The following is a 21,984-nucleotide window of genomic DNA, read 5'->3' on the forward strand; positions in this document are numbered from 1 at the left end:
ATTATTTGCATTTGTTATTCACGTTTCACATGTGGCTGTTTGGACTCAGCTATTGCTAACAGGGGACTTGTGCACCACCCCATCACCTGGGTACAAATCTGAGCTGGATCTCTTGAGGATGCGCTTGGGCTTCTGGCAAGTTAACCAAAGCCCGGTGTGGAAAGTACACGGATGCTCTGTTTTCCTGCCAGCTTGCTGGCTCCAGGAGGGACCATAACGTTTTGAACATGCACGGTGAGACCATAGTGCCGTGACTGGTGTGGTTCGGTGGCAAAAGTAAGTTTTAAAAGGATTTTGTCTTAGCCTAGTTCAAACACAGATAGCTGTTGGTACTTTGGATGAATTCACTGGTATAGCTTAGAGTTTGTCCCTGCGAATGGTTGGTCTGGAGCAGGGGGGGAAGCAGGTTGCTGTGGTTCAAGAAGTGCAGGTAAGAGCTGGCAGGACAAAAATGCCCTGAGCTGGTATTGTAACTATATTGCTATAATACAGAAGCCATGCAGAGTTAGTCTTGTTTCCGTGGCACTTCTGACTTGGTAGTACTGCACTTAAAACTGGATTTGACGCCTCATCACACTGCAGCATCTAGTAAGAGAGGAGCTTAGCAATGTGCAGAAAGCCCCAGATGAAGAGTTCACCCTGTCATCCCTCTGTTAATAGCTGGAGTTCTGAATTTTAAGATTTGCAGAGTAAGACCTGTCAGAGATACGATTGGAATTTGCTTCCTGCTCTGTTCTCACTGTGAGCATCTCCCTGTTCCCTTTATTCTAGAGTAAATCGATTAGGACTCAATAAAAAACACAGGGAGAACCTGCTTGTCACTTCTTAAATGTCTTGGCCCGTTTGCAGACTTTGCCTGAATCCCTGAGCAAGCGGGAGCTCTTTCTGGTGTGAATTCCCCGCATCTGTAGTTTCCCTGGCTAACAAGGGAAGGCGATGTACATAGGACAGAACAGGTTTCTGTTCAGCTGTGGAGAAAGCACTTGTGAATGTTGCAGGAAATGAGATCTTAAGTCAGTGCATAAAACAATCTAATCCATCACAGCCCCTCGAATGGCCCCTCATAACTCAGGGGCTGTCATACCCCTTTGTGTGCACGAAGGCAGTTGTGGAAGAAGTGACGAACTGCGCACATATTCTGCTAAATCCGTTCTGGCAGCTGAGGTAATATATTTTCAATGCCAAGTCACATAATTTTACTTTAGCTCATTTGACTCCAGGCTACAAAGCTATTGCAGAAAACAAAGGGATGGTGTTTGAATAATGAATAATAATGAATTTAATTCTGGGGGCTTGTGCTGGGCTGAAGCCTCTAGGAGGTTAAATGCAGATAAAGTAATGGAAAGCAAAAGTTTTGCCTTACAAAATAGTATTGGTTTACTCTAGTTGTCTTGACTTCATTAGGCATTGGTACCTTTGGATAGATGCAGCTAGCACCTGAATGTAAAACTGATACGCATTAAGTATGACTCAGATTTACACCTACAAAATAGCACAGAATTACTCTTGGCATCTCCTTTTTGCCTTCTAGTGTTGTGTGCTTTGTGTGGTGTTTGGTTTGTTTAATTTTATTTCCTTTATCCTGTTATTTTTGTCTTGGTTTTGATAGTTGTGGACCTTCACAGTGTTTGCAAGGAAATCTGGACATATCCTTGCACCATGGTAGATATACCCGCACTGGGACTTTTTTGGTGTCACCCAACATCCTCAGCTGACAATTTGATGCTTTCTCAGAAATAAGTGAGGCAGTGTTCCCACAGTTCTGGGCTAAGCAGCGATCCCTGTACAACACCTACCATACACCAGTCCTGCTGCTGCTTGGCATTTTGTATATTAGTTTAATATTGACAGGTGGGCAGGCAAGGAGAAGGATTTGCCTATAGCTGCCTGGGAGGCAGCTTCAAGGAAGACTTGGGTATTTGTTAATTTGCTATAGAGAGAAAACTAAAGACCACTGAGCTCTGGGTGCTGAATTCCACTTTATCCTTTTGCAAATCACGCTTTCCTTTAGCTTTTTAAGGGAGTTAATGCATTTGTTTACAAACTGTGCGTGTTGTTCATGGAGTTGCTTAAGAGTCTCCAAGACTCAGTCGGGTGGATCCAGATGAGCAGGAATGTAGAGAAGGGCTACAGATGGTTGTCTGGGAGGTCTCGCCCCATCTGGAGAGGAAGCTGGTGAACTCATGCACGAGGCTGCCGTAACCTTTCTGTTTCTTATACGGCACGTGTACATATCTGTACTTGATCAGAGATGCTATTCCAGCTCAGCTGCTGCTTCTGCGGGTGGGTCTGTTGCCGCAGGTGGTGTCCTCAGAGCCCTGGCGAGGGTGTGCACAAGAGGTTCGTGCCCTGCTCCTGCTCTGAGAGGAGAAGCGTGACGTGGAAGAGGGTAACTGGCAGTTTTGGGGTGTGCGGTTCTGATCTTCTCTGTTTGTAACTTTGCAGCGTGGTGCTACGGAAATCGGTGCAATGCCAAAGATTCAAAATCGGGTATTAAGTCATGGTAGAAGATCATCAGTTGAGCCAGGATGTGGAAGTCACCTTTAGAAACAATTTGGTAAGTACCGAACTTCTAAAGGGGAACATCAAGAGGCTTGATAGGCAAAGAGCCGTCTTTAGGAAGAGGTAAGTGGTTTTTTCTGATGCTGTTTATGAAAATGATTTATAGAACACCTATGTGTGGGACTTTGTCTGCAGCCTGAATGGGGCACTACTTAGTTAATTTCAGAGAATAAGAAAGTGAAGCTGATTATAAACAGAAATGAAACAGTCGTTCAGGAACCATGTGCACAGGACTTGTAGCGAGCTCCACTGGAGGTCCAGGCACTGAATATTTGCAGGATTATGTGTCATCTCGTGGATCTGTTTTCAAGTTCCAAGCCATCTGGCATACAGGAGTAAACAAACAGTAGAAAAGATAGTAAGTAAACTGGTTTTTAACTATTTTTTCCCCATATTAATAACATAAGAGCAAAGGACATCTAATTCCTAATACAGATTAAGTTTAGATTAAATCTGATATTAAGTGAAATAGTAAACGTAGTGTTTCCCCCTCACAGGAAGGCAGTCTCCCATTTTCTTTGTTCACAAGGCTGTACACATGTTTTCTTCCAGCTCTAGCTGTGGTTTGAAAAGGGGCGATCATGCCCCTGCCCAAGGCTGCTGTTGAGTCTCTCAGCTGATGTTGATGATGCTGGATGGTGATACGTACCCAGCACCAGCGTGGGCAGCTCTGTGTGTGACTCGGTGTCACCAGGAGAAGCTACGATGGTTTTATTGGAGAATATCCATTGGTTAGCACTGCCTCATCTGACAGCAGCAGTTCACAGGTAACACTGAGCTGAGCCCAGAATTTCACTCCAGTGAGGGAAATAACATTGACCAGAACTTGTTTCTTTCCTGGTTTCACTGAGGAGAGTCCGCTAGGAGGATTACAACATCCACCCGCTTGAATTCGCTCTGCTGGTTCAGAGAAATAGTATCTCAGGCTAGTTAGAAAGGTTCTGAATTTCATCAAAAAGTCTTCCAAAAATTGCTCTTATGGTTGATTTTAAGTGTACAGTTGATTTAAAACCATAGCTCTGTTAAAGTAATCCAAATGTGTGTAGTCAAGGCTCATTGACGCTAATTCATACTGTTTTATTGAGTACTACATTTTTAAATTATTTTCCTTTTGATGTAGTATCATTTTGCAAGAAATCTCACTCAAAAAAGAAACGGAGTTTCTAGTTTTCAAGAGTATAGCAAAAACCCAGAACATGTCAGCACATAGACTTCCCAAAAAATGAAACGTATTTTGAAGAGGGGAAAAGAACTCCATCATGTGTGAAGTTATACCACACAACTACTGCTCCTCGCTCTAGTACCTTTGGAAAGCTGTAGTCTGTGAATGGCTGTGCAAGGGTTTTCTCTGCTTCAGAACTACTTCAAAATGAGCTGGTTACTCTGGGCTGGGAGAGAACCAGGTGGGTTAGCTCAGGATGCCACTTGTGAGTGTGATGTTCTAACCCCCAGCTCCCATCAAACGAGTCAGTCTTACCATCCTTCCTCCCTGCAACAGCACCTTCCTGCTTCAGTTTGGGTGGTCATTGGCATTTGTGAGAGAATCTGGGCCAAGTAATTAAACTAAGACCACTGAAAAAAGGCTCACTCTCTATCAGTTCAGCCCCTTGGATCCAAAAGAGGAAACTTATCTAACTTAAAGTATACAAAGCTAGTTAAAATGGGAATTTTGTCTCTTCAAAGATGAAAGACTTGTAGGTAAGATGCAGTGGTAAAAAAATTAACAGCGCTTTTTCTCTAGTCAGTGATATTTCCAGGAACTTGTCCCGGTAATTTTAGGTACTACGTGAAGCATCTTCCCATCCTACACCACTGCTTGTAAGAGTTTAAACCTCCTCCAGAAAACGAATGAAGGGAAAGCCTTTTGAAACTGCTTGGTGTTAACTTTCTCATTTCTGAAAAGTGTATAATACCTTTAAGCATTCTGAGTTGACTCAGAAATGCTAAAGTGAGAGAACAGGCTCAGGAGGCAGGGATTGTCTTGATGCTCTTGGATGCTCAGTTGCCTTGTTGGTTCTTGCCTATGCGTAAGTCAGCGTTTGTTTATGTCTGCTTGATCTCATTTCCCAAAAGTATTTCCCAAGCTATGGGAAGGAACCTTCTGACTGAAATGGAATCCAAATGGAATCCCTCATTCAAGATGAAATGTCTCCTGGCAAGATTTTCCTGTGACATTTGCTGGGAGGGTAACCCATTAATTTGAATGCAAGCACCAGCAGGAGCTAATCTGGATGACACTAGATCATGCTTGGCATTTGTTTCCACACTGGTTAGGTGCCACGTGAAATATTTCCAGCGTTGACCCATGTTTCCAGCTTTGGAAGCAGTGCTGGAAAGTGCAGTTATGCTAGAAGAATTGTCTGATCTTTTTAAATTTTTTTTTAAATTCTAAATATGAATAATCCAATGGAAATGTTACTGAGTTCACAGAAAATTTAGGTGCACACACAATTTCACACCTGTGTCAGTACCAAAATGAGTTGTCGCATGATTGCTGTCACTGTTATTTGTTATGTTTGTTGTCGAAATGTTTAACTTCCCAATTGAAGATGAGGATTTCGCTCTTCTCTGTCTACATATGAGGCTTAACCTGCTCTTGAACCTCTCGGAATGCTTCGCTGCAGCCTGGGTCTGTGTGTGAAGGACTCCTAGAGTGAGCTGTTTGAGTTGTGGTCCTTGGGGAGCTCTGCCGAGCTTTGCCTGGAAACAGCGGGTCATGCTCACAGCTGGCACTCTGCATAGCGTTGAGTAGACTTAAGTATAATAGTAGCCAAGATTTGTACACTGAGCAGGAAAATATTTTGACCATTCTGTGTTCGTGTTAGCAAATAGCTGCTGGTCTGCATCCCATGGGCGTTCATTGAGTTTTAAATGCTCTTCCCAACACAGAGCCAGGGTATGTCAGGAGAGAAACCTTTCAAATGGTGTCATTATGTACCAGTTTTCTGCTTATTCTGGTACAGTGCAGACTGGTTTGTTTCTAAGGACATGATGTTAAATATTCTGTATATATTTATATTTCTATTTAAATAAACAATTATCAGAATTTTCCTGGGGTGATGAAAAAGAGATGGAGAAGTAAATGGCTGAAGCAAAAAAATAAAAATCTTGTCTGGACAATTTAACATGTGTTGAGATGCAAAAGTGAACTATGAAGGTTGATGCAGTTTTTCTGTTTGCTCTGTTCATTTTGTAGTACCTTGCTCATGGGGCTTCTACATGCTACTGTGTTGTAATGGATGACCGTGAGATGGAAAAACAGAGCAAGAATAACAAGGAAGTTGAGGCGGTTACCTATTTATCCCAGTAACAACGTACCAGAAAATTCTGTTTCTTGAAGTGCTATAAAGGAGAAATTTCAGGATCCCAAGCAATTCTTGCATCCTAGGATAATTTCCAGGGCAGTCTTAAATTTCCCCCAGCAGTTCTGGGATTGGGAAATTCAACTCCCTTGGATGTAGATGATTAGTCCAAAGTATGGTCAAGATTGTGAGTGACAAAGGTGAGCTTTAAAATATGCTGATTTGTTTTCAAAGTACATGGAGTTTGGATCTGAAAGAACCTGCTTCTGCTTCAGTAGAGGGAAACGTGCAGACTGGTTTCCCCTGGAGTTGTTCCAGTTCCACATTCGCCCTCAGTTACAATAAGTCGACTTCTAACACCACCAACTGCATTAATTGTAAATCCAGACCTCCTTTTTACCGGTTTTGGTTATCTCAGGCCTGATCTAATGCCTTTTGAGATTGGTGAGTCTTTTTCGGTTTACTTGAGCAGAAGCTGGATTAGAACCATTTCAGATGCCAGTTCCATTGGTACCTAAGCAATTTGTAATTCCAGTGAGACCTCAGGTTGATTAAGAAATCTTTAATAAGATTGCTTTTGCATTTGAACAGCCCATTTGTAAAGGCTTCTTTCACCACAGCAATAGTGATTGGATATTCTCAGTATGCAGTCATTTCATTGCAAGATGTTTCACTCTAAGAAAATAATTTCCAAACCGTGTTTCTTTTCTTCTTTTAACTTTAAAAAACCTCTTGTGGTCTTTGTGGTCAGTGCGGACCATTTGTAATCGCCTGGTACAAACTGAAATCTGTACATTCTTCTCTCCCTCGCTTTGTTTTTCTGTACCAAACTGCAAGCAAGCCCTGGAGTTTGTTCAGATTAGGGATCAAACACTGAATTTCTATTTCTTTTCTTGCAAATTCCTAGGGAAAAAAAAAAATCAATATGCTAACACTGTTGCATCGAGCTTTTAAATCTGTGCAGACATCAATAGTTCCATGCTTTTGAGCATTTTGGGCCAAGTTGCTGATTTCAAACGGACTCACGTAAAACCAGAGGAACTTCATAGGAACTCCTCTGGATTTACACCACTTGCTCAGACCGGGCCAAATTGTTAATCCAGGGTCAAGATTTTATTTCACATAGACAATTAAGATAATACTTAGAATTTTATTAGGAATGGGGTATCTACACCTTCATAGCTACTCCCTAGGGAAATTAAAACATAGTTTTGTGATTGTGTACTGCCCAATATGTGTAGCTATTCTTATCTGGTAAATGTGTATGAAATAGTATTTGCTGCTTTACCAATTTAATAATAAAAAAAATGCCTTTCCAGTCAGAGTAATGTGCTCTGGTTTATATTTGAAAAAACAAACTAATCCCATAGTACACTGTGATTTGCAATAAAGTTGATCAATGTGATCTACCTCCATGAATTGCAGAACATACCAATCACATTCTTTTGAGTAATACTATTGTTTTGCCTGAAAGTACATTGCTGCTGTTCCTGGTATTAAGTATAGCATCTTAAGACTTTTTAATAGAAAGAAACTAAATGAAAATTGATTGATAAAAGCTCCATCAGGGTATTTATTGTTTTTGCCCGGGGTAAAGCAGAAACTTTTGAAATCCATGTCATTTGTATTAGATACTGTTTTTCAAAGTGTATGGGCAATGGAGATGTGAACATAGAGGTAGGAAATTGCTTTTAATCATTAATAACTTGCACAGGGAGCTTGTAGTACACGGTAGAGTGTCCACATTCGTGCTGGATAATGATGTTTTGTTACAAAAATTGGTGTACAAAGGTGTAGCGGAAGATTGTGTATGCAGTTGTAGTACTGAAATAAGCATCTACAGCTGCTTCAAGCATATGCAAATGAAAGAGAAAATACCTGATTAGCAAGGAGAACACTGTGATGTATTCCAGCTAAGTTAGACAAAGTGCAATAGTAGAGGCAGGATGTGGTTTAGCAGCAGTTGCCTGTAGGGTTTTTAAAGATCTTAACCCTTTGGAGCAGGGCCTGAAATGACTCATCTCTCCCTAGTTCTTGGAGTATTCCGGTTTGATCAGGGCAGAAACAAATCCATTATTGTCACTAAGAGAATTTTAGTGAGAGTAAGAACTGCAAATAGTCCCATTAAATAGGGAAATAGCATCCAATCTGAGAGCCCAGAGTAAGTAACAGGAAAGATGATGTTAGTGGAAGGACTCTTAAGAGGATTGTGGGAGAACATTTGTTCTTGGCTCTTTTGATGGGACACTGGCTTGAAAACGCCTGCTTCAGACTCTAGTTTGCTGCCTGACTGCCTTCAAACCCTGGCGGCCAAGGCAAAATTCAGTAACCAGCTCAGCAGGCTTGAGCTAAACGTGCTGCCTCTTGGGTTAATTCTGGGCTGTAGAAAGGCTGTTTTTCCCCAAAGTATCCCAAACTGAAATGTGTTGGATTCTCAAGACCTGTGAATGTGTATGGTCAGAAACTTATTCCTGCTCCCCATCACCCGTGGAGGCAGGAAGATCAGTGACTTGCCTCTTTTGGCTACTCAAGATTGTTTTGACCTCTTGGGTCTCTGCGAGCCTTTTAGTGATTAAGTGGTTTGGGCTGCACCCACTCGTGACATGTTAAAGGTAATTATTTGAAATGATGGAAGGTAGGAGTGGGTCTGGCCTCTTCGTAACCAGATACTCTTGAGAGTAGCTGTGTGGGCTGCTGGTGTTGTCTAATCCTGACCATCATCCCAAGCATTAGGGCCATAGTGGAGAGCTGACCCTCATTAGTGGAGAACTCTGGGCATATGAGCAATGACATCCAGTTCCTGACTGGAAAAACCTCCAATCCGAATGGAAAATCAAACCCAAACTGGAAAAGGTTTGGGGACATGGTGGGCGATGTGACTTACTCAAGACCATGCAGTGTTGGTGGCAGAAGCAGAACTGGGTTCTGGAGTCTGGTGCAGCAGAGGCTGCAGTGGATTTACCAACTGCATTCTCTACAAGGGTGGGGTGGAATTTCTCTACTAGTGCTGCTCTCTTATTATAGATTGAGGGCAAAGAATTTTGTGCATGGGTTCCTGGTGGTTTGTGCGTTGTTTTGTTTTGCTTGTTCAATAAGACACTATTAAAACTGCCTGGAAAGTCCCAGCTTTCCCCTCTATGAAAGATGAATTTCACTTTTTCTTACATTGAATAGAAAAAGCATTATGTTGAATTTTTCTAGGGAAATCTGAAAGTGTTTCCCTTGAACAGTGGGCTGCTTTTTGTTGGAATATGCCGTCGTTCATCAGTTAAATCATTTAGGTAAAAAAAACACCTAAGCTTTAGTTCTAGAAAGGAACTTGCAGTCAAAACACAGTTTAACAAAACTCAAACTAGAACTGGAAACATGAAGTTTTCTGTTTACTACGCTGTTTAAATCCATGTAAACTAATAGATTTATTTCTTTCATACTTGGAGAAGGAACTGTTTAATTGGCAAAAGTTCAAACGCTGTAGTGTTAAAATCCATGTTACTGTGTATGCAAGTAGTGTGTGTATTTGTAACGTCATTAGTTTCACCATTTGGCTTTTGGCCTTAGTTTCTGTAGCCCTTACTCAGCGTACGTATGGTTTTGTTTAAATAATAAAAAGGGTTGAACAAAACGTTGAGGCTAAGTTGTACAACGTATCTTTTATAAGGTCATATCAGGTAAGTATTTGAGAAACAGACATTTTCAGCCGTAATTGCTCAGTGTGTACAAACATTTGTAGTGGACACACACAAATGAAACGGGCAGAAATGCACAGTTGAGACTAAACTCTTCCGAGGTCAAGGCATGTGAATACACTGTGTATCAGCTGTGCTAAGAGCTGGCGATGGGGCTTGAACTAAACATATGACAAACATATGGAAAAAATATTCCTTTGCTTTGTATGTTTAAAAAATGGATCATACTCAACGTGCTACTGCCTTTGAGGGCTATAAGATAAAACATTACAAGATTCAATGGCTTTGAGGTGGGAATCCTGGGTACAGCCCAGATGGAGACCTGATCCCAAAAGCTGTTCTGTTCTTTGAACATTATTGGCCCCAAAGAATTGAAATTCCTTTCAGGTTTTTGCCCACCCCCTTTAAAACAATATGAGTGCAAACAGTTTCCACTTGTTTCTGACCCTGTGCCAACCGGCCATTTAAGCACTGGGAAAAATGTGGTTTAGGAAAGGGTTGGCTTACAAGTCCTCCTGAAGTCCATGGTGTCAACTCAGAAGTTTTTGGGAGGTGTGAAAACCCCATCTCAGCATGCTCCAAGGTCATTCCAGTGTAGCTGTTCTGGTGCTGGCAGAAAAGATGGTTTAAGAAGGTTGTGCCCCCCCCCCCCCGGGCCCTGTTCTCAGTGCCATGCTGATGTTTCTCCTTGCTCACCCTGGCTGGGCTGACATAGGCGTTGGTGGATCTGATCCTTGAGTTAGACCTTGAGGTGATCAGGACTAATATCTTCACTTCAATTTCCTTTTTTTCATTTTACAAAGTTTATTTATATATGGTATTTTATACTGATGCCTTAAAAATGGGCATCTGTATGACTCATGTTAACAGCTGTGGGTGGAAGGTAAGAGTGTGGGCAGGGGTGGTGCCAGTACCAAAACCAGCCCTCAAATAACACCCCCAGTACTTTTTGACACTGGTACTCTTTACAGTGCTTTGGAGACTCAAATTGGTGGTTAACCTTGGTAACTAGGCTGGTGTTTGAGCACAGTATGTGTACTCCTTTATGATGATTGTCTTCAGGGATAAGTTGTGAGAGAGACAGAGGAGGAATACACTGACCTCTGGCATCCAAGGGAAGTGTCATTGTAGCAGAGAACAGGGTACTGCTGACATTGCAGCCCAGGTGACCTGACGGCTTGTTGGCACCAAAAGGAACATCCTTCCTCTAACTCCTCTCCTGCCCCTCGCTTGTCCATCCCACACCTTCCTCTGTAGTCCTGAGCTGAGCTAATTCAGGCAGGAAAATACTTCAAGGCTTATTTTTGTGTTGGTTTTGCTCCCTAAACTGCTCCTTGAAGGGGTTTACGGGGCACCACACAACCTGGGGGGAAGTGGGGCCTCCCTTTTCAGTGTCAAGGTTAAACCACACACTTGAAAGAAGTGCTCAAGCCTCTGTTCAGAGTCCCAGCTAATCTGGTGGTGAGAGCACAGAAGGTGAGAAGATGCCTTAAATGTGGCTTCTCCCTTCCCTCTTGCGGTCTTGCGCCAAATAGGGAATGGAGAAGTTGGCTCAAAAGCCTTTATTTTTTCCTGCTCGTTTTCTGTTATTTGTTGTTTTTCTTTTAAAGTAGACTTCCAGGCCAAACTCAGTTTTCCTGTGGGAGTAGATGCTGAGTTCTCTCTGCGTTTTTATCTCCGTAGTTGACAATAATAAAAATTCCAAACAACTTCCCCCGCATTCCCTGCGTTGCTGTTGTCATGTTTGCTGCTGGTTGACAAAGTCACCTCCGCGGCCTTAATATTTGGGCACGTTTATTTAGCTAAGTGCGGGGAGCTGCATGGCTTGTTGATGTTTTCGAAAACTTTCGCAAAAGCTGTTGAAACGCTGCGTGTTGCACAGTTAAGAGGTTGGGAATTTTCCACTCCCACTTCCAAACTGTTGCTTTTTCATTAGTGTTGGTGTTCTCTAAAGCGCCTTGCAAACACCTCCTGTCAACAGGGGATGGGGGGAGCCCGAGGAAACCGCTCATGTCATGGTTCTTTCTGTGAAGTTTTACATGTCCACTGGGGTGCTGTAGGAAGGTCCTGGGAAGATCAGGAACATCTCTCCTTGGTGTGCACAGCCCATCCAATGGAAGCCAAATCACAGAGCACTTAAAATGATTCTTCTGTGGAATTGAATCCTTCTCGTTTTTCCCATTCCTTCTGTGTCCATTTCCTCCTTCCAGCCTCAGGTATTCCCAAGGTTGTTTTTGCTTAATTGGTAACTTTGTTTTACCTGTTTGAAGATGGAACAAATACACAACACCTGAAAGTAGCTTAAAATATATTGATTTGGGGAACAATCAAGACATAAGGATTAGTTTTAACTTTAGCCGGCAGTTGATGTGTGGCTAGAAGATGAGTAAAGTCTCTTCAGGCCTGAGGAAGGACGGAAGAACCAAGAGATGATTCTTGTGCTCTTTTACAGAGACATTGCTGATTCCTGTGAATCTGTGTCTAAGGGTCTAAGTGATATTTAAACCGTTTATTGAAGGACAAGGACTTCTTAGGGCATAACCATTTCTGACAAATATTGGTTATTCTGTTCTAAAAGGTCCTTCTACTGTTAAATGGTACAACGATTCGGCATCCGTTCTACTCAGTTTTCAGCTGTCAAATAAACAATTTCGAGTCTTATTAAGATAATACAACTTATTGCTTGAAAACAAGATAAATAACAACATGAAGTAGAACTGTGGAATTAAACCTAGGTCAGACAGAGCTTTTGTTCCTCTTCCCACCTCTTTCCCAGGCGAAGAGAGACGTCACAATCCCCACTTGTCATTTTGCGGTGACTTGTTTATTCCAAGTGGTATTGCTTGTACACTGTGGTAGCACGTAGCCTCTGAATAAGAAGGAAAATGAAGACAAATCACTTTATACTTTAGAAAACCATAATATTTTCAATGCAGGCTTCATTTATTTGACTGTAAATATTAAGTTTTTCACAGATAATTGTCTCCTTACACCATAGCTTTTTGTGTAAGGTATTAACCTTGGTTGTCTGTTCTTCCAACATGGTATAAGATGCTTCTGATGCTGGAAGAGGGAAGGCAAGCTGCTCTTTGCATCTTGAGGAATCCCCAGAAGCCAAATATCATAGCTCCCTCCAAGCGGTAACTTCTGTGCTCTGGAGTCCTGATGTTAGAAGATTGCATCTTGCAGAACTGCCAGACCATGAACCTTGGCAAGCATGAGTTTCTACATGTTTCCAAAACGACATTAAAAAACCCCCAAATTGACTAAATTAACCGCTGAACCCGCTTCCCCTTTCCTACATCTTCATTAATAGCAGTAAACATCATCAAGACCATTCGCTTTGTAGTCAAATATCAAGTGTGACTAAAAGATACTAGACACCAAAAAGAATTCTGATAAATGAAATTGCAGACTGGATATGTGTAATGTAGCAGTTCAGAAATTCACTGCCCTTCATTTCAACCCCATGTTGTACAAATCAAATTGCAAATGAAGAGTGCTGCTGTTGGATGGTGCCAACCATCTGATAGGGAGATCTTGGCTGGCTACTCCTTGTGCATCTTAAGGGGATATGAGAAATGAATATTTGTAATTTTTATTACTTTTTGAAACTACCATTTCTTTTTATGCCTTATAAAAACTATTTGATCAATTTTCATCTTAAATCAATTACCACAGGGCCTTTTCTCTTTCTGCAGACTGTTAAGCTTTTGTCTCTCCGAGTTTACCTTAATAATCGCAAAACCAAAAAGCCAAATGACCCGTAACAGAATTCGCTTTGTTCCTTTTTATGTTTTACCCTGTGTACAATTTGGAAATGTCCAATTCTGAATGGAGTTGTGATTGAGAGCCATTTAGGATGGTCAGGGCACACAGAATACAAGCAGAAAGACGGTGGTACCTCTTCGTTTCTGATGAGCTCAGCGTTTTTTCCGTGCATCCGGACCCTGGGCTGCAGTTTCATTTTAAGTTTCCTTTCGTGGCTCTGCTGCTTGGACTTTGGTTGTAAAAGCAAATAAATAAGTAGATATTTGTTATTTTAAGCTTGGACTGGGTCTGTATCTGGCTGATAGCGCAGGCTGGTGCTGGTGGGCAGGGGGGGGTGGGTGCCGCACTTTCAGCTGCACCCATGGGGAATGGAGTGTGAAACTGAGGCCTTCCTGCCTCCACATACCCTTGCTTTCCATACTTTTAGGCTTAAAATGTCTGAGTTAGTAGTTAACATCACTCATGCTGCATTGATTTCTGTACAGTGTTAATGAATGTGAATTAACAGATAGGTAGTTGCTATCATATTTCTGTTAAATTTTTACTTAGCTTGTATCAAAAAGAGAGGTTGTTTGGTAAAACTCCCTTAATTCTTTAAATGTTATAATTTTAGAGCCAAATATATCATTGCCATAAACGGGTGGTTACACTAATTATTAAATGTTTGCTTAGTGCTAAAGTTTTCTCAAATGTGTGCCTGCCATATGCTAATGGCAAGCTGGTTAATATTATTTATTCCAGCCAACATGTTTTCTAGCAATATGAATTTGTAGAAAGAATTCCGTGTGCGTGGACAGCGATGTGTATTCGTAGCAAGTGATTTTTCAGTTTCCCCGTCATCTGTTGGAACCTGGTCCAAAGAGCTGTGTTTGCTTTTGGTGCCTGTTAATCCGTCTTTACTGAGTATATTACTCTTAACTCCAGAAGCTGGGTAATGTACAGGGTTATGGATGAAACCTTTGGTCAAGCAGAGCTTGGTCCTTCCAGTGTTTTAGCACGAGGAGTCGAGAAGGGAACGTAGCAAGCAGGAGCTTTGAACAGCAGGAACACAGGACAGGATGTCTCCACAATGATTATCATTATTATCAAAGTGTAATTTATCCAATTAGCTGATTCCATTAAACAGATTCGATTGAGTCTCTTTCACTTGCCACGTTTTGATGTGTTTATATCTTGAACGAGTGAAGGATGTATTGTTTGACATGACAGCTTTCTTTGTGTGTAACTACCTCTTTATTTCAATCCAATCACTGACAAAAGATAGGAGTGAGTCTCTTTTATGTAGCGTAGGGAATTATTTCCTGATTTGACATCCAAATTGATTAGGGATTTCTTATTATATTAAGAAATTTTCACCCTGAGTTGCTTAGCAAAGCAGCATTGGTGCATTGCAACAGGGGCTACAAAAATAAAGATGTCGGGATGAATTGAAAAAGGAGAACTATTAAGCGTACTTTTCTGTGCTGTGATTATTATACATGACTAATAATATCTTCCTCTTTCTTCTTATTAACTCCAACCTTGTGTGTGTTTCTTGAAGTGGCTTCAGAGCTTTTTTTTTCTTAAAAAAGTGGCTTATTTTTTAAAGAATTTTCAAATAGTGCCAGTTGAAAGATGTGAAGCTTGTTCTGGTAAAAAGTTGGCAATCTGCATATTTTCACTACAAACTAAAAACATCTTTTGAATTTTGGATTTCCCCCTCTCTTTTCAATGGCAAAGGGAGAAGAAAGGAGTTGGGATGGCAAATGATAGGGGGCAGGAGGAAGAGAGGGGAAGGACGCTGGAGGAAGTCACTGTCAATCGGACTGGAAAGCGTTTGGTTGAGGGGATGGGACGTGCTGCTGTGGTGGGATTTCACATGCACCACTGTCACCCCAGTGTCACTCCTCCTGCTGTGCCAGGCTGGTCTGAGACCAGCTGGGTGACAACCAGCTTGTCTGGAGCAATTCTTATCGGTGCTCTCTTCTTGCCCAGCCATTTGCATTTTGGCAGCATTTGAGCTGGTGTTGCCATCAGAAGAAACATTTGGGAAATGATGCCCTTAACCTTGGAGTCAAGATGCAGCCATTGTATTCTATTATTGGCCAGAAACAGCAATATCATTTAACATCAGGGCTGGTGAGATGCAGGCGGAGGGGAAGGACAGGCTCAGAGCAATGACATGTTCAGAAATCTGACGAAATGAAGTGAATTGGTTATTTTTACAGAGATTTTGCTTAAGGGAGAAAGTCGTTCTGACTTGTGGAAGGAGCTGGATATTCTATCACATTCCTGTGTTTGAAGAAATGGAAAACATAGTGATGATGCTGATTGTTTTTAAAATGAAACTGTCTGTAGATGTCTCTGGAGATAATAATCCCCTGCTGGTTTAGTGCTTTCTTGATTTTGTTGGTATAAATCTGGAGAATGAGGCATCGCAAGGCTGCGTCAGCTCCCCCACGCCGCCTCCAAGTAACAGTGTCTCATCTCAACCACGTGTCAAAATATCTTTTCTAAATCGATTCTGTAAGATTTTTGCTGAGATGCTTTTGCTCGCTTGTTTTTCAGTACTGGACAAAAAGCTTTAATAGAGCAGTTTTTCCCTAACTGGTTTTACTTTTCTGTTGAAATCTAATGAACTTTGACCCTCTGATTTGCACCACCCATGAGACCCCATGGGGAATGTCTGTTTTGGGGTGTTCTAGGACAGAATGGATCCTCCCCAGCTCCCAGATATTTGGTTACCACTGTGCAAAGTGTATATGAGCAGACAGACAGTGCTGATTTCATAGTTTTTTTTCCATTTATCTGAGTACAAATGGCCACATGCAAAGGATGAGGCCCAAAATTTGTAGGCTTATGTTGGTTTTGCATATAGGAACCTGGGTAAAGCAGCTTTTGATGACTGATTTGAAAATTACTTCTTTTTAGGGGCAGCTTGGTCCTGTATCTAGCTTCTTATTTTTTAATCTAAATATTTCAAAGTACTTTATAACTGTTTAGATTAATTTTTTTACATTTCATCAATATAGAAAATGGAAAATAATGTGGAGAGAGACTAAACATGCGAGTCTGTGCTGCTTATAATGACACCAGGATGTAAACCAAGTTTGCCTGGTTCCCACTCCTGCATAGTTGAGACAATGGTTTTATGTGAAGTTTTTGTGTGTTTTTTTCAGGCATCCTGCATGGTTACCCCAGTTTGTGTTTTTTTGAAATCAGTATCAACTCAATATTTCATTAAAAAAAAATGTATAGAGCTGCATTTCAAAAGAATGGGCATTACATAGCAAAGTGTGTGTTGTTACTCCTGTTTAGTGGCTGGGCCACCAGAAGGTAACAATTTGCTGCTGCCACCAGCTGATGGAGTTGGTCCTTCAGCTGAAGTGATGGGTGTCAGCAAAGCTGTGCTCAAACTGTTCATTCACATATTTCTCCTGAGGTAGCGTGTATGTGAAAATTATAATTACGTGTAAAAGTGCAGCCATGTATACGATGGGTTAGATACGATTCAGAGTTGGTTTTTTGTAGAGTTCAGTAGGTCCCTTTTCTCCAAATTATGTCAGTATAACACAGCTGATTTGGGGCCCTAAATATGACAGTGGAAGAATCATTTTCTCCAAATATCAAGTTAAAAAAAGAGTTTGAAGTGTAACAGTGGGGACAGCAACGAGGAGGAATCCCCTGGGAGCCTGATGTGTGATCTTCCGAGGGTATGAAAAGCCACCAACGGGTTAATCATCCCCCACTGCATATGAAATGACAACAAGCTCTTGGCAGCTTTCCCCATTCTTTATATAACACTTCCAAGCGCTGAAGCTTGTATCCTCCTAGTAATGCTTTTAATTTGTGCTCTGTTGGGGAGAGGCCAAGATTTAATCGAAATCATTAGAATGTCTTTGCTTGAAGTAGCTGAGGGCTTGTAGTGAGCTGGAGGAGGTTACTTCAGAATAATTAAAAGAAATACATAAGGTCGTCATCGGTGTCTGAGCTATTCCAGACACCAGGTTCAAGGGGGAAAGGTTGAGTTTAATGGCAACTCCTCTTAATTTAAATAGGATGCTTGCACGGCCGCATAGTTTTAATAATTAAACTTTGCCTTTTGTCTCTTCCCACGCACCTACACAAATGGATTTGTTTCTAGATTTGTTTCAGAACAGTAAAGAAGGGCTTAACCAAAGCCCAGGAGCCAGTTTTCTCAGGGCTTTGGGGGCTCTACCACCTAGATCCAAATCTAAATTTTGTGGTTTACCTTTTATGTCTAAGACAGGATGAATTTCAATGTTCAAAGCATGTGTGTGTGTGAACAAGTGTGTGTATGTGTTTACTTTCTCAGCTGTGGTCTGGTCTTTTTGACTCTAATTTATTTAAACGGGACTATCAGAATGCCGGTGCTGTTTCTTTCAGTGTGATATTGATGTCTATGTATGGATTTTAGTCCTATATGTGCCTGAAAGCAGATGCTGTGCTCTGGGTGTGCGCACAGCAAAATAAACTGCTAGGTAATTTTAAGGCATGATGCGTATGTTAATTGCTTAGTGTAAATTAGAAAATGCATTTTCTTTCTTTGATGGTTGCATATTAAACAAGAAGGTACTCAAATGAAATTTGAAAATAAAGATCCATATTTCTTGCGCTGTACAATCCCAGTGTCGTACAGTCAGTGATGGAGCGGACTGGAAAGCGATGAATTTGTGTGAGAAACTGTCTTGCTTGAATGACTTTTCAATGCCTAACAGTTGAATACAGCCTCTTACAGCAGAGTAGGTTCAAATAATGAACTAATAGTGAATGTTAAAGATTTAGGGAATTGGCTGTGAACTTTTGACCCTGGGAATATAAGGAGGTTTGCTTTTCGGGAAAATTAGTCTAGCTGGGCTAATGGGTGCCAATAAGGGCTGTAAGCAGTGTGTCAGGGACCAAATCTTTTAATTAACCGCTGAGTGAAAAGTAGTTTGGGAAATGCAATAAGTCAGATTAAGGTCAGATCAAGCAGAATAATATGTGAGCAATGATAAAATTAACATACTAGGAAATGCAAGCTGAAAATCTCCAAACTTGCCTTATGAGACTGATAGAAAACGGGATTTGCTTTGATTGCTTCATGAAAAACATTGCACCTACTTCAACTGCCTCATTCTAGCAAGACTTAGACTGCGTTGGCAAACCTCATCTGCAGATGGAAAAGGCGAAACTGTATTAAACTGGACACATACCATGGTCCAGGTTTGACAAACGCTGTGACCTGCAGTAGGGGATGGCTGAGAAGCAGTTGTGGTCCAGTGGTTTCGTTTGGGGCTGTGATGCCCACAAAGTTACACCAGGTATTCTGCTGTTCCTTGTCTTCCTTCACAAATAATATTGTCCCTGAGTTTCTTTGCATTCTGAATTTTTCTGAGTCTACTTTTGTCTCTTGCTCTGACAGTGGTATTGTAACTTTTCAGGGAATAGTTTGTCTTCTTTTGCTGTGCTTGTATCATACCTGTGAGTTGTGTTCTGGTCTGGGAGCTGAACACCACTAAACATCAGCACAGCACAGACAAATACGTTCAGGATTGCCCTTGTATGTGCAAGGATCTCAATTTTAATTACACCTTATTAACAAAATTAGTAGGATGAGAACTACACCTAGAGTTTAGAAGGTACACCAGTGCCTGTCAAAGCATCATTATAGACTAGGGTTTAAATTATTAGTTTAGTTTGCATCTAATGGGGTTTTAATCCCGTTCTGCTTGTTTTCTGTGCACATCAAAAAGTATAATTTGAAAGAAGTCCATACCCTAAAGTTTGGTCTAGAGGACAAAAATAATGGAAAACTCCAGCTCACCTTAGTGGGGTTCGGATCAATCAGTTTTGATTCATTTGCATCGACTCTTTGAAAACTTCAATTGTGGGTCCCTAATTTCCAAAGAATTATTATCAACAATGACAACATAGTATCTGGTCTTCCAAATAACTTATTCAAACCTCTACTAATGTCCCAGCTGCTACTAACTACTCAAGTCATTGCTTAATTGGAATGTGTATTAACTTCAGTGTTACATGCAGTGCAGAGTAGTGAGGGATTCTGTAAGATCAGAAACAACTTCCCAGTGCCCCATTGCATTTCCTCCTTGCTTTCTGGTTGGCTTGGTAGTTGCAATGTTTAGCTAGAAAAAGATTTTTTTCCTTTGTAATTGTTGCAAAATGCACCTCTTGCCAAAAATCAAAGGGCTAAATTGCATTCACTGACTTAATATCAGTCCTGCTGTCAAGTGTGATGCATGTTTAATTGTTATGCCTGTATATTGTTGGGCTGGAACAGCTTCAAACAATCTACCCAATCATGAGCAGGAAAAAAAAAAAAATCATTAGAAAATCAATTTTTGCTTAATTGAAGATCCTTCTTCCAAACGGGAACGAAGCAAGATTTATAACCTCAGATTCACTGGCTCTGTAATGGTGGCACTTGAGCTTGTCAAGGTTTTCATTCGGTAGCTGTGAATTTACTTCTTCCACCTGCTGTGGGTGACACAGGGAGGGCCCTGGGGAGCCAAGGACCATGGTATGAATTGGGGGGAGCACAAGAGGCCGTGTTTGCAAATGGAGGGTAGAAAAAAGGCATTATAGGCGGGAGCAAAGCAGTAGAATTTCAAATGCATTATTTACTTGTAGATTTGTTCTGAATTCTACAAGTAGAAATTGCATGAGCACATCCCTCAGGTATCTTACTACTGATGCTGAGACAGATAAAATCCTGTATCCTGTATTTGCTCTCTGTTCCCAGAACAAGGTTTACCAAAGGTAAAATCCTGTTTCTACTCAAGACAATGACACCTTTGCCATTGGTTTCAAGAGGGTCACAATTCCATTCCAGGTCTTTCAAAAACTTGTAGCCTAATTTTCTTCTGTTGAAAACTGACTAAATCTACTGAATCATGGTAACAGGTAGGGAAAGCACAGGAAGATGGAACACTGATAGGAGAATCAGACTTGTCAGAGTTACAGTCCCTTCCCCCTTCCTGGTTTTTCTTGCTGTGCTGAGAAAATGCACCATTCTCCTTTAAGTTCAAAATGAGTGGAAGAGGCAGTCATGGTGTAAATATCAAGCAATAGCTAAAAGTGAATTTACCAAAGTTCAATAAACATAAAAATGATGAATTTAGATGTCATGTAATTAAGTCAGAATTACACGAGCAATAACCAAGTAATTACACCTTTAATAATGCATTAAACTTGTCAGGAATACTTAGTCATTCAACTAGAATTTAACAAGATAGCCTATAGCAAGATACAGTAATTAGATATCACTACTGAAAACATTGACAGTTCCTAATTGATACCTTTTATTATAAAGTTAAGTGCCAAACATTTCTTTTGAGTGGATTAAGGAATAATATTAGCTGTGTTTAAGACCATACTGCCTACTCTTATAAATTGCACGCAGGTGTAAAAAAGCAGCAACAACAAAACTCAAAGAGAAAAAAAATGTATTCCAGCTAAATCCATCAATCACTTACACAAATGCGGTTCAAGTTCTCACTCCTGTGTTTCAAATTACAACATAAGGGAGTCTGGAACAGGTAAAGCGAATGGCAATTGCATCATCCGGAGGACACAGAGATTCAGTGGGAATAAACCACCCGGCAGCCTCTGCCAAGAGTACAGTGGGAAAATAAACAAGCTCAGGAGTTTGTAAATTAGATATTAAAGCAGGACTTGGGCTTACTAACATTTAAATCAGATTGTTTAGACTACAAGAGAAAGTTTTTCTGAGAAAGAGGTGGAATAGAATTGAAACTATGTGTTTACTTGCTGTTTCTAAATGTGGGAGGTATTTCTGCTGGTTTTATGTTGTTCAGTCTATGTGCTTGGCAAATACTTTGTTCTTGTAAGCAGACCAAAAGGTAAAGTCTGTTAGTCTGTTCCAAGGGAAAATGGAAAGAATGTTGTAACTCAAAATATACTTTCCCTGAGATAAAAAGTTTTGTTTAATTATATTTTTTGAACTTTTAAATAATCTTATTATTGACAACAACAACTCCCATATTTTGTCTGAATTCACAAATACTTTTGTTTTGCTGAAGTTCATCTTTTTAGCAGATTTCTTGGGGGAGAAAGTATGCAATCTTTTTCTGGATATGTACTGGAATCTCTGCTTAGTGGAACCATCTGTACTTTAAGCAAAACTAAACAGAGATTAATACTGTCTGTAAGAAACAGTAGAGATCAGCCGGAATGATCCCATACATCTTTAGTCTGTTTTTTTTCATCCGTATAATTACAAGTCTTATCGGGCTGCATGCTGAGCTACGTCTGATTGTCAATAAGATCTCTCTTGATTGCATGTTATATAAATATTCCATGTCAATCCGTAGGATGCAATTCCAAGGTCCAAACAGCTCTACCTTAGTCCACAGCTGCAAGGTCCTTGACCTTTTTTTGCTAAACTGATAATCAAATTAATACGTAAAATGTAGGCTTCCAGCTACCAACTGGTTAATTCCCCTGCACCTTTAATGCTGCTCCTCTGCCCTGATGTATGGTTGCTCTGCTGAACCCTTCTCTCCAGATACATAAGGTTATTCATGAAAATGAACCTACTGCCTTTATGTTTACATGATTATCAGCCAGTTGCATGGCAACTGGAATTGCCTTTACTTTTGTGCGTGTTAAAACTCAATAGATACCCTTTCAATAATTAA

General features: G+C 40.8%; 1 long non-coding RNA gene across 1 annotated transcript in view; it reads left to right on the plus strand.

The window, feature by feature from the left end:
- Positions 1–21,984, plus strand: part of LOC135575561 (uncharacterized) — a 199,049-nt gene that overhangs the window by 77,098 nt on the left and 99,967 nt on the right. The window contains exons 3-4 of the long non-coding RNA XR_010466536.1: positions 2,446–2,557; positions 3,115–3,329. This is a non-coding gene — a long non-coding RNA (uncharacterized LOC135575561). The remainder of the gene's footprint in view (positions 1–2,445; positions 2,558–3,114; positions 3,330–21,984) is intronic.

Source organism: Columba livia, chromosome 16 (genome assembly GCF_036013475.1).
Source record: "Columba livia isolate bColLiv1 breed racing homer chromosome 16, bColLiv1.pat.W.v2, whole genome shotgun sequence".
In the NCBI taxonomy this organism is placed as follows: Eukaryota; Metazoa; Chordata; class Aves; order Columbiformes; family Columbidae; genus Columba; species Columba livia.